The sequence below is a fragment of the Carassius auratus genome, linkage group LG37M (genome assembly GCF_003368295.1).
Source record: "Carassius auratus strain Wakin linkage group LG37M, ASM336829v1, whole genome shotgun sequence".
NCBI lineage: Eukaryota > Metazoa > Chordata > Actinopteri > Cypriniformes > Cyprinidae > Carassius > Carassius auratus.
In genome coordinates, this window is record NC_039296.1 from 519723 (window position 1) to 525575 (window position 5853).

Genomic DNA, 5853 nt, shown 5'->3' on the forward strand with positions numbered 1-5853 from the left:
GTCCGGATGGGTCATCCGAATGATTCCGAGCTTGGTGTTCGTCTCTCTCCGGAACGGCGAAGACTGTGATGTGTGCAGCCTCTCCCTCTCCCTCTCTCCCTCTCTCTCTCTTTCACACACACACACACACACACACACACAGAGAGAACTATTTTCACACACACACACACACACACACACAGAGAGAACTATTTTCACACACACACACACACACACATAACTAATGTTCTGCAGAAGTGAAAGCGAGTGGAAGGAATGAATCATTTGTCAGCTGCTGGTGTCCCTCTCGTGGAGAGATACCTGTGGTGTTGGTGAATCCAGCACGAGCTCTGAAGCTCCTGAAGCGCGCTCTTGTGTCACAGACTGTTACTCACACGCACGGTGTATAAACTAACTGTACTCTACCGAAGCCCGTTTCCGCCTCGCAGACGATGAACACTATTAACAGCGATTATTATAGGATTACATAGTAGCAATATTTGGATGAAGTACACGTCAAGTACTTGAGTAAAAGTACAGATATGTATAATAAAATATTACTCCAGTGAAAGTAAAAGTACTCTTTTTTTTTTTCATTTTTACTCAAGTGAAAGTACAAAAGTACTCAATTTTTTATGTACTCTTCTTTTACTAAAAAAGTACCAAAAGATATATATAGCAATTTTATATATGCTACTTAATTTATTATATATATATATATATATATTTTTTATAATCCTACTGCTCAGAATACCTGGGATTTTCCCAAAATATCCACTATATGGAGTCAAGGTATATTTGTGTTGTTGATATGGACTCCGTTGACGAGAGTGATGTTCACTGTGAAGCTTACACTGTGATGTACCTGAGACAAAACAGAGATGACCATCTGATCTTCACCAGCAAGAAGAAAAGTCTTTTACACTACACTACAGTTATATATGACATGAGAATGAGACCTGAACTGAGGAAGAACATTTTAAGGATAGACGATTAAATAAATATATTTAGACTTTATTTTTAAAAGTTACCTCCACTTAGCACCAGCAAGCATGCTAGCTAAATAGTTAGCATCAGCTAACAATATTTACTTATTTCCTGTTTGGTTACAAATAAACATTCATATCTGTCTACTCGGTTAGTTAATCCAAACAATATAAAAATGTATACTTTTGATAAACAATAACAGATGTCACATAGGGCTAAATGCGTAGCATTTTAATTAAACTGTTAACATTAGGCAGTGGGGAATTTGAACATGCATGAGTTATTTTATTTAATCTGTGTTATTTTAAAGTGTTTATTATTATTATTTATTACATAGAGACACTGAGTGATGTGAATGCATTCAAGTATTTCAGAGTGCTCTTTACAGCAGATTTAGTTCACAAACAACTCACAGTTTTTACCTACATATGATTTTCAGTTACAATAATTCATCCTAATTTTCGACATTAATTAAGTACTTTTAACAGCATCAGTCGTGCGCGCACTCACAAGATCTCCCAGTTCTTGTGAACTCACTAAAATAAATAAAAAATGCATTTAAATGAATAACATTTAATTTATTAATTTAAATTTAAACTTCAAAATAAAAGCTTCATTTGAATCGGTGAGTTGTCGACTCTAGAACAGCTGCAATCGGATCATTCTGATTCATGAATCAATCGTTTGGTGAGATTTGGCTCCGATTTAAAAGGTTCATTGAAAAGAAGTTTGTTTATTAATCAGAAACAGCTTCTGCATGTCAGAGCATGTGATATAGCCTATTATAAGGAGTAACGATATGTTTTATCAAATGTAGTGACGTAAAAAGTATGATCTTATGCTTTTGGAATGTACTGAAGTAAAAGTAAAAGTTACTCAAAATAAAACTACTCCAGTAAAGTACAGATACTTGAAAAATGTACTTAAGTACAGTAACGAAGTAAAGCTACTCTGTTACTGACCAACACGGATTATAGGTTGGTTGTTTTCACACACTGTGTTCAAACACCTTATAAAAGTGATTGTTGCATTCTGTGGCTCCTTTAATGAGTCTGTATGCAAAGGAGTCGTTCTGCAGCGATGACTTGTGTTCAAGTAGCTTTACTCGCTCAATATGTGTTACGAGTATCAAATTGAGCAACTGTAGTAACAAAAAGATTTTGACTGGGGTTCACCCCTCTCGACTCTCGATGTCAGCCTGGAAGACAAAATCATACTCAGTCAGAGAAAGAACGAACCGCCATCTTCATTTCCAAATCTCAATATCTTTATTACAAATTTATCAAATTATAGTATAAAACAATAACATTCCCTTTGTGTAAATATGTTTCAGTTTCAGTGCAATTTCAATTTAAGCACCTCAATAAAGGTTTTCTCTTTACTCTTCACATATCAACGAGCGACATTTCACACTCATATTCACAAAATAATTATGTCTCTGGAAAAATAAACATCACTCCTTTTTTTCCTTTAAAGTGCAACAATATCCCAAGGATAGATCATATTTTAAACTATACAGTTATTTATATATGTTTATATAACTAGTTTTTATCTTTAATCTTACTAATGAAATAATATGAATCACAAACCCTCTCTTTGCTGTATACAAACATACAAATGACTTTAAAGTCACAGCATAAATATTACACATTGGGAAAACTGTTCAAATTATAATACACTGTCAGACACAGAAAGCCAACTGCTTCTGTAACTTTAGTAATAACTCTTTTTTTTCTTAACATTTATAATATTGTATAACCTGTCAGAATACCTTAAAACACGAAATCAAAACATTTCTAGGGAGTGAGGACCTCAATGCACTGATTCACACATTCAGTTACAATACCCACGTGATATACAGCTGCTAGCGCCATTGTTTACACATGCTTTCTCCCGCGATTATAAACGCGGCTCTCTAAATCGGTTTCACACATCAAACAGTCCATCACAGTTTCAATACACTTCAGGAGGAAACAGTTCATATGATTGTTTTCTTTTTTTTTTTTCACAGGGTACGAACCTGGAAGACAAAATCATACTCAGTCAGAGAAAGAACGAACCGCCATCTTCATTTCCAAATCTCAATATGAGAGAAAAGGAAGACGTCCGTCACTTAGGCGGCGCGGTGCAACAACACCCGCCGCACTTTGGTTCCGCTTTCTTTGGTTCCCCCCTAATTTATATTGTACAACACAATAACAATCGCAATTCTAGTGAACGCTACATGTTATTAGATAAACTCATATCCTTTAAACATTAAATTGTACTGTCACTTAAAGGTGTATCACACACTCCCCAACAAATAAAAGTGGCTCCTGACACAAGATATTCTGACCAATTTCACTCTGAACACATTTCAACTCTTAATTAGTGTATCCTATATGTATGTAATTAGTGTATCCTATCAGGTGTGTGTGCCAGATCTCATCTGAGTATGTAATGTATGTAATTGTGAATGTATGTATATGATTGTCTTTCATGGCTTCTCATCCACAGTGAGCTGGGAACACTACAGGTAAGTAAGGGTAAGGGGGAATGGACGGGGGTTGGAAGTGGTGGAGGTATGGTGCACTGAGACGCTGGTAAGTACACTGAACTGGCTGGATTTCAACTGCACTCACAGTGGGCCGCGGGTGATAAGCGGGTTGACCCAGGGATGGGCAAGTAAACACATATTTTGGCCGTCTCTCTCTCGTTGACTGTCTCAGTGGGACCTGATGTTCAGGTTGTGGCATGGGGACATTGTTCTCTTGACGGACAGTATACAGTTCCTCTTGAACAGTCGCAGGCTGAAGCTGCTCCATGCCATGTTCATCGTCACTGGATATCCCCTGTCCCTCGTCTCTAACACTCTCCCTGTCCTGTTCAGGTTCTGCGTGAATCATTTCTCCCAGATGGGTCTCATTCTGTTCAGATCTGTCTTGGCAGCCAGGAGTAACATGCGGCACAGGTACGTAACTTCCAGCTCTTGGCTTCTCCATCGGTATTCGCAACCAGTATCGAGGCACACCTTCCTCTTCCTCAGAGTCACTTATATCTGGGTCCTGTGTCTCATGCGTAGGTTTCAGCCTGTCTGAAACTCTTTTCTTTCTCTTTTGTGACTCAGCTACGTTTGTCGTCGGGTTCTGAGGTGGCTCTACAGGTAGGTCGTTCACTTGCAACAGGAGGTTCCTGTGTAGAGTGCGAACTGGTCGGCCTCCCGCCTCTGGGCTTACTTTGTAGACAGGATTATCTCCAACCTGTTCTCTCACAATGTAAATAAGCTGCTCCCAGTACGGTCTAAGCTTTCCAGGGCCTCCTCGTTCACTGAGATTGCGTACAAGGACTCTGTCCCCAGGCTGAAGAACCACACCCCTGCTCCGTTTATCATAGTAGGTCTTCCCTTTGGAGCTGGACTGTTGGCTGTTTGCATTTGCTATTCGGTATGCCTCCACCATTTTTCCTGCCCATTTTTCAGCATATCCTTTTGGTCCATTAGTTTCAGCTCCCTCGTCTGCCATGAGGCCGAAGAGGATGTCCACTGGTAGACGAGGATGCCGGCCATACAACAAATAGAACGGGGAGAAACCTGTGGCCTCGTGCCTTGTACAATTATATGCCTGGAGTACATGGGGCAGGTGGTCCTTCCAATTTTCCTTCTCTTTCTCTCCCAAGGTGCGGAGCATCTGTAATAGCGTGCGATTGAGCCTTTCCGCAGGATTGCCCTGGGGATGATACGGAGAGGTTCTCGAGTGGGCGACACCAGCGAACTGCCTGAGAGTTCTGAAGAGTTCATTCTCAAACTCTCGACCCTGGTCGTGGTGTAGTTTGGCCGGGTATCCAAATCTGGGAATGAAGTCATTGAAAAGCCTGTCAGCGGCCGTCTTACCAGCATTGTTCCTCGTGGGGTAGGCTTGTGCGAATCTGGTGAAATGATCCACCACTACCAGGATATACTCGTACCCACCTCTGCTGGGTTCCAGGTGAAGGAAATCGATGCACACCAACTCAAGGGGCGAATTTGATGTTATACTTCCCATTGGTGCTCTTTCATGTGTGGCTGGCTTCTTCTGTTTAATGCAAGAGCACTTCCTGGTCACATACTCCTCTATCTCTCTTTTCATGAAAGGCCAGTAAAATCGCTCCCTCGCTAGGCTCAAAACTTTTTCAACGCCAACATGGCACATGTTGTTATGCAGCTGGGTGAGTACTGTCTGTTTGTAGGTGGCGGGCAGGACCAGTTGTTGTCGACCTGCACTCTTCCTGTAGAGAAGGTCATTCTCTATGTATAATCTGTTCCACTCTCTTAATAGTCTCCTTGCATGTGTGTACATCCTCTCTTTGTCATCCTCTGTTAGTGGTGTGCCCTTTTCCTTCAACGCCATCACTTTCCCAATAGCGGGGTCTTTTCTTTGTTCCCTCACAAGCTCATCATGACTGACTTCCGGCAGAGGCTCAACTTGAGGTTGGCTGTGGGATGTTAAGTTGAGGGCTGCCACCCAGGCCACATCTCCTTGTTGTGCTCGCCGGCTTCCTTCCCATACAGCGCATACTGCCTCCTCCGATATCTCTTCCGAACACCTAGCTATGATGGTGCCAATGTCCATGGGGCAGCGTGATAGGGTGTCAGCATCGATGTTGGTTTTGCCTGGCCGGTATTTGATATCAAAGTTGAAATCGGCCAGTTGCCCCACCCACCGGTGACCCACTGCGTTGAGTTTGGCAGAACTCAGAATGTATGTGAGGGGATTATTATCCGTGAAGACTGTGAAATGAGGGGCATAGAATAAGTAATCACGGAACTTCTCACATATCGCCCACTTCAATGCGAGAAATTCAAGCTTCCCGCTATGTAGGTGATAATTTTGTTCCGCTGATGTTAGTGTGCGTGACCCGTACCCAATCACT